The sequence below is a fragment of the Triticum aestivum genome, chromosome 5A (genome assembly GCF_018294505.1).
Source record: "Triticum aestivum cultivar Chinese Spring chromosome 5A, IWGSC CS RefSeq v2.1, whole genome shotgun sequence".
NCBI lineage: Eukaryota > Viridiplantae > Streptophyta > Magnoliopsida > Poales > Poaceae > Triticum > Triticum aestivum.
Window position 1 is genome coordinate 6607380 of NC_057806.1, and position 7212 is coordinate 6614591.

The following is a 7212-nucleotide window of genomic DNA, read 5'->3' on the forward strand; positions in this document are numbered from 1 at the left end:
GAGCACCGCACTATTATGAGTGCGGTGATCCAGAAGGTTCAGTCCGCCAAGAGCGGACTGACTGAAGCCTGTGCTAGCCTTCTAACAGGCTTTGATGTAAGTAAAGAATATGTAAAAATATTATCACATAGATAGTAGCCCATGATGCTCTGTTTGGTGTTCGGAAAGAAAAGCCGAATAGAGGATCTAATAACATTCGCAGTAGTCTAACATAATCAAGTCAATATGCATATGCAGGCTTCGCTGCTGGCCTCCGCCGCATTGACTGCGGAGGTGGATACGCTGAAGCAAAACCCCGCGCGGTCCGAGAACGAGCTAGGCCATGCCAAGAGGCAACTCGAGGAGAGGGAAGGTAAGTAATACCTTGCGCAGGTATATAGAGAATATGTGGTTGCAAAAAATGACAGGATCAATGTGCTATTATAGGGGCCACGACCAAGGTGGCAACCCTTAAGAAACCGCTGTCCGAGGCCAAAAACAGAGCGGCCGCGGAGCGCACAGAGAGAGGGAAGCAGGAGGCGCGGGTGGAGGAGGTGCAGAAAGAGCTCCAGGCTCTCGTGAAAAAACACGAGAGTTTGGAGCTTGACTCAAAGACGCAAGCGTCCGAGGTTGCGGCAGCCCTCAAAAGCGCGAAGTCTGCGAAGGCCGAAGCCCAGAAAGCCCTCCAAGAAATTGAAGCGATGGAGAAGATAGCAGCGGGTAAGGCATTCATTATGCAAAGAAAGCACGTGAAAGTGAATTACTTGTTACTTACCCGAGTCCGGAGCTCTCCAGGAGCATTCGCAGATTTGCCCCGCAGTGCGTCTGATGCCGCCGCCTACTACCGATCCGAGGAGGGGAGCTCGACGGAGAAGGTGTTCTAGTCTCAGTATGCTGAGGCCGGACACCTGGTGCCTTTGAGTGACCAGCTGAAGCAAATGGTCGAGCTCCACACGGTGGCCGAACATGCCATAAAGGGCCTCATAGTTCGGCTTTGGCCTGGAGAGGCTCTGCCTAGGAGCTACTTCGGGCTGGTGAGGCGGCTGGTGGATGCCTGTCCACGGCTTGAAGTAATCAAGCACTCCGTCTGCATCGAAGGTGCCCGTAGGGCGCTTGCCCGTGCTAAAGTGCACTGGGGCAAGATGGATGCGGAGAAGCTGGTGAAGGACGGGCCGTCGCCGGGCAAGGAGCATCGCATCCCGGAAGCGTATTATGAGGGCGTCCTGAAGGGTGCCCGCCTTATAGCGGATGAATGCTCCAAAGATGTAATTTTTGAGTAAACTCGCATTTGTGATCCTGTACGTTGAAAACTTGTTCATATGCGCTAAGCAACGCTTTTGAATTTAAAATATTACCTTCTGTGCGGCCGTTTATCAAATTTGAGAGATGGCGAGTCGTCGGCTTCTACCCCCATGCCACGAGTGTTGGGGTGTTCGAGATAAACATGAGCGCTCTTTTTCCCATTCTTGGGTCCTTTGAGGGAGGCGCTCAACACAACGAACAAGGCAATCGGACTATAATGCTTGAACACTCTCACTTAGCCATAGAATTCTATAATTTTAAATTTCGGCGAAGCCCCTAGTGTTCGGAAGACCGAGTTCGGGGCGCTATCCACGCCTAGGCCGGACAAAGCCGACTCCTCGCTCTAAGCGGCATAAGTCTTTAGGGACTCTAAAACCTCTCAAACAGCGACCAGCTCTCGCCTCATCATGACGGTCAGTTTTAGCTTTCTCTACTGAGGTGCTTAGCCCAGCTCAACTGGGGCACAATCGCAGTAGTTCTCCTAGTGCTACCTTAGCCGATATAACGGAATGTAAGGTACCAAAACATAGGAGCCGGGCAAACCCAACTATTGACCCAAGACATGATTCAGAGCCGATGCATATAATGCTATAAGTTCGGGGTGCCGCACTTGTGAAAGTGTTCAGACTTCTCACACCGTATTGTGGGGTACTTAAGCCCCTGGCGTATTGGCCGTACCAAAGTGTACCGGTGCAACATGTTATTAATGAACATATATTCGTAAAAAAGAGTAATGTAGTAATAGATGGAAGCTATGCATTGTTTATTTAAAAAAGCTACGATCAAAGCAGAACGATACAAATAGTGCAATAAGCAAAAGATGGGACTACCTTAGAGTTCCATAGTGTAGCATAGCTTTCTGCTTCCCTAGTTGTATCGTTTGTGCGGCAATTGTACTGCCGGACGAGCCTTCCGAAGAATGGAGTCCTGAAAATAAGAGAAAATTAAGAAATCGGCAGCCCCTAGTGCGGTTTAAGCCGCGTTTCGGGCGTGCCGTGATGGTGCCCCTCCCCCTGTGCCCATGGTATTTCTAGAGCGTAGTGATGTACGCGCAACACTGGTTTCGCAAGTTCGTGAGGGCTGGGGTTGGGGCTGCGTTGCTACGCTTGCTCGCAACGTGCCAGGCGGTCTTGTTGTAGGTTACTCCGGGCGTGCTTGACGGTGTCTAGACGTTTAATGGCCGGACTGGAGAATTGCCTTGAGAGGCTACTTTGTACTTCCGCTGCGATAGCCGCCGTATGCTCCTCCGTTCGGAGAGAGCGTTCGGTGTTTCCATTGACCGTGATGACTCCTCGAGGGCCTGGCATCTTGAGCTTGAGGTATGCGTAGTGCGGCACCGCATTGAACTTGGCAAATGTGGTTCGCCCGAGCAGTGCGTGATAGCCACTGCGGAACGGGACTATGTCGAAGATTAACTCCTCGCCTCAGAAATTATCCGGAGATCCGAAGACCACTTCAAGTGTAACTGAGCCTGTACAGTTGGCCTCTACACCTGGTATGACGCCTTTAAAGGTCATTTTAGTGGGTTTAATCCTCGAGGGATCGATGCCCATTTTCCGCACGGTATCCTGGTAAAGCAGGTTCAGGCTGCTGCCGCCATCCATAAGGACTCTAGTGAGGTGAAATCCGTCAATAATTGGGTCTAGAACCAATGCGGCGAATCCGCCATGACGGATGCTAGTGGGGTGGTCCCTTCGATCAAAAGTGATCGGGCAGGAAGACCATGGGTTGAACTTTGGGGCGACTGGCTCCATCGCGTATACGTCCTTAGCGCACGCTTCCGCTCCCTCTTGGGGACGTGGGTTGCGTATATCATGTTCACCGTCCGCACTTGTGGGGGAAAACCTTTCTGTCCACTGTTGTTCGGCGGCCGGGGCTCCTCCTCGTCATCGCTATGTAGCCCCTTGTCTCTGCTTTTGGCATTTAACTTGCCTGCTTGCTTGAACACCCAACAATCCCTGTTGGTGTGATTGGCTGGTTTTCGGGGGTGCCATGTATCTGGCATGAGCGGTCGAGTATTCGGTCCAAACTGGACGGGCCCGGAGTATTTATTTTGAATGGCCTTTTCTGCTGACCGGGCTTAGAGGCTCTGGATCCGGCATTAACTGCCATATCCTCATCATTGTCACCGTCGATGCGACACTTTTGCTTGTTACAATGCGACCTTCCATTGCTGTCCTTGGTATCCGAATTACCAGGGCTCTTGGTCATGTTATTGCTGCGAGCTAGTCAGCTGTCTTCTCTCGCGCAAAAGCGGATCATAAGTGTCGTGAGGGCTGCCATAGATTTCGGCTTTTCCTGTCCTAGGTGCCGTGCAAGCCACTCGTCACGTATGTTATGCTTGAAGGCTGCTAGGGCCTCTGCGTCCGGACAGTCGACGATTTGATTTTTCTTGGTTAGGAACTGTGTCCAGAATTGTCTAGCCGATTCCTATGGCTGCTGAATTATGTGGCTTAGGTCATCGGCGTCTGGTGGTCGCACATAAGTGCCCTGGAAATTGTCGAGGAATGTGGCTTCCAGGTCCTCCCAACAACTAATTGATTCTGCTGGCAAGCTGTTAAGCCAATGCCGAGCTGGTCCTTTAAGCTTGAGTGGGAGGTATTTGATGGCGTGTAGGTCATCACCGCGGGCCATGTGGATATGAAGGAGATAGTGCTTGATCCATACCGCAGGATCTGTTGTGCCATCGTATGGTTCGATGTTCACGGGTTTGAAACCCTCGGGGATTTGATGATCCATTACTTCATCCGTGAAGCATAGTGGGTGTGCGGCGCCTCTGTATTGGGCTATATCACGACGCAACTCAAACGAGCTTTGTCTACTGTGTTCGGCCCAGCCGTCCGGAGTGACGATTACCGTCCCGTGCCGTGGGGTGCCCATGTGATCTGTAGATCGATCTTGTTTGCCTTGCCTTGTCCTCCAATATATCTCGCAGGTCTGGCGCGTTTTCCCGTGCCTTGGTATTTTTTGAGCGGCGCCGGGGTGCGGCTGGAGTGGAGGGCCGAGAGGCCTCTCTATCACGGCCACAGGGTGGCTGGTCGGGCGCGTCATGCGCTGGTGATGTAGGTTTAGGTGCTTCCTCTTCTAATCGGGGTAGCAACCTGCGCTTTGGGTAGCTCTTGGAGGGGCGTTCGAGTTCATACTCTTCGGCCGCAAGGACTTCAGTCCATTTGTTGGCTAGCAAATCTTGATCAGCTCTAAGCTGTTGCTGTTTTTTCTTGAGGCTGCTCGCCGTGGCCATAAGCCTGCGTTTGAAACGCTCTTGTTCGACGGGATCCTCCGGCACGACAAATTCGTCATCATCGAGGCTTGCCTCGTCTTTGGAGGGAGGCATATAATTATCGTCCTCGACCTCTCTGTCTGCCGCTCTCCCATGAGGGCTGGCTTCTCCATCCTCCTGTGCTGAATCTTGCTGGAGGTGGTTGTCTTCGGCACTGTCCGGGGTGTTATTATCTCCCGTGCCGGAATCACCGTTTTTGCTTTGGCGGGATTTAGAGTGGCGCCGCTGACGCCGGCGCTTAGGCTGCTTCTTGGAGGGGTCATCCTCCGCTGTTCCATCGCCATTGCCTTCTTCTGGGGTGTCCACCATGTATATATCATATGACGAGGTAGCTTTCCACTGCCCTATAGGCGCTGGTTCATGATCGTCTCCTGCATCGGCGTCCATACCATCGATGTCTTCGGAGTCGAAGTCGAGCATGTCGGTTAAATCATCGACAGTGGCTACGAAGTGGGTGGTGGGTGGGCTTTGAATTTCTTCATCATCCGCATCCCAACCTTGCTGACCATAGTCCGGCAAGGGCTCTCCTGATAAAGAGAGAGACTTTAGTGAATTCAGAATATCGTCGAAGGGCGAGTGCTGAAAGATGTCCGCGGCGGTGAACTCCATGATCGACGCCCAATCGGGTTCAATTGGTAGGGGCGTGGAGGGCTCGGAGTCTGTAGAGGAGTCCGGCTCCTTGGAGTCATGGGCTTCGCAGAGAATAGGGCTGGTGTTCAGCTCAATCGCCGTAGAGATTGCAGCCCCCGAGGCAGTGTCCAACCACCCATCCTCGATTGGCGCAGTTGCCTCCGAATTAAGGGTCGGAGCTGATGGAGGTGCGACCTCCAGGGCACTGTTTGGTGGCAGAGCTAGATCATGCCCATCGTGACAGTGCAGTGCGCTCGGCTGCGGCTCGAATCCGTCGAAGATCAAGTCTCGGCGGAGGTCGGCCGTGTAGCTCAAACTTCCAAATCTGACCTGATGGCCAGGGGCATAGCTTTTGATCTGCTCTAGATGACCAAGCGAATTGGCCCATAGTGCAAAGCCACCGAATACGAAGATCTGTCCAGGGAGAAAGGTCTCACCCTGGATTGCATCACTGTTGATGATCGGAGAAGCCATCAAGCCTAAAAGTGATGACATAGAGGAACTCTCGATGAAAGCACCAATGTCGGTGTCAAAACCGGCGGATCTCCGGTAGGGGGTCCCGAATTGTGCGTCTAGGCAGATGGTAACATGAGGCAGGGAACACGATGTTTTACCCAGGTTCAGGCCCTCTTGATGGAGGTAAAACCCTACGTCCTGCTTGATTAATATTGATGATATGGGAAGTACAAGAGTAGATCTACCACGAGATCAGAGAGGCTAAACCCTAGAAGCTAGCCTATGGTATGATTGTTGTTCGTCCTATGGACTAAAAACCCTCCGGTTTATATAGACACCGGAGAGGGCTAGGGTTACACAGAGTCGGTTACAATGGTAGGAGATCTACATATCCGTATCGCCAAGCTTGCCTTCCACGCCAAGGAAAGTCCCTTCCGGACACGGGACAAAGTCTTCAATCTTGTATCTTCATAGTCCAGGAGTCCGGCCGAAGTTATAGTCCGGCTATCCGGACACCCCCTAATCCAGGACTCCCTCAGCGGCTAAGTGGAGGGGCTCCCCCCAAGCCCAATCCGAATTGGGGAGGGGGCCGACCCCGCTTTCCTTCTCTCCCTCATCCCTATCCTTCCCCTCCTAGTTGGACTAGGAAAGGGGGAACCTACTCCTAGTAGGAGTAGGATTCCCTCCCCCCCTTGGGTCGCGCCCTATGAAGCCGGCCGGCACCCTCCTCCACTCCTTTATATACGGGGGAGGGGGCATTCCATAGACAAACAAGTTGACCTCTTAGCCGTGCGCGGTGCCCCCCTCCACAGATTTCCACCTCGGTCATATTGTCGTAGTGCTTAGGCGAAGCCCTGCGTCGGTAGCTTCATCATCGCTGTCACCACACCGTCGTTCTGACAAAACTCTCCCTTGGACTTAGTTGGATCTAGAGTTCGAGGGACGTCACCGAGCTAAACGTGTGCAGATCGCGGAGGTGTCGTGCGTTTGGTACTTGATCGGTTGGATCACAAAGACGTTCGACTACATCAACTGTGTTACTTAACGGTTCCGCTATCGGTCTACGAGGGTACGTAGACACACTCTCCCCGCTCATTGCTATGCTTATCCTAGATAGATCTTGCGTGATCGTAGGAATTTTTTTGAAATACTACGTTTCCCAATAGTGGTATCAAAGCAAGGTCTATGCGTAGATGTTATATGCACGGTAGAACACAAAGGAGTTGTGGGCGTGGGTATATACATATTGCTTGTCGTCACTAGTCGTTTCTTGATTCGGCGGTATTGTTGGATGAAGCAGCCCAGACCGACATTACATGACCGTGTTCATGAGACTGGTTCTACCGACGTGCTTTGCACACAGGTGGCTGGCGGGTGTCTGTTTTCCAACTTTAGTTGAATCGAATTCAATGAACAGGGTTCTTTCTAAAGATCAAAAAGCAATCACTATACCACGTTGTGGTTTTTATGCCATATGTAAGAACGGTTCTTGCTAGAAGCCCATAGCAGCCACGTAAAACTTGCAGCAACAAAGGAGATGATGTCTAACTTGTTTTTGCAAGGCA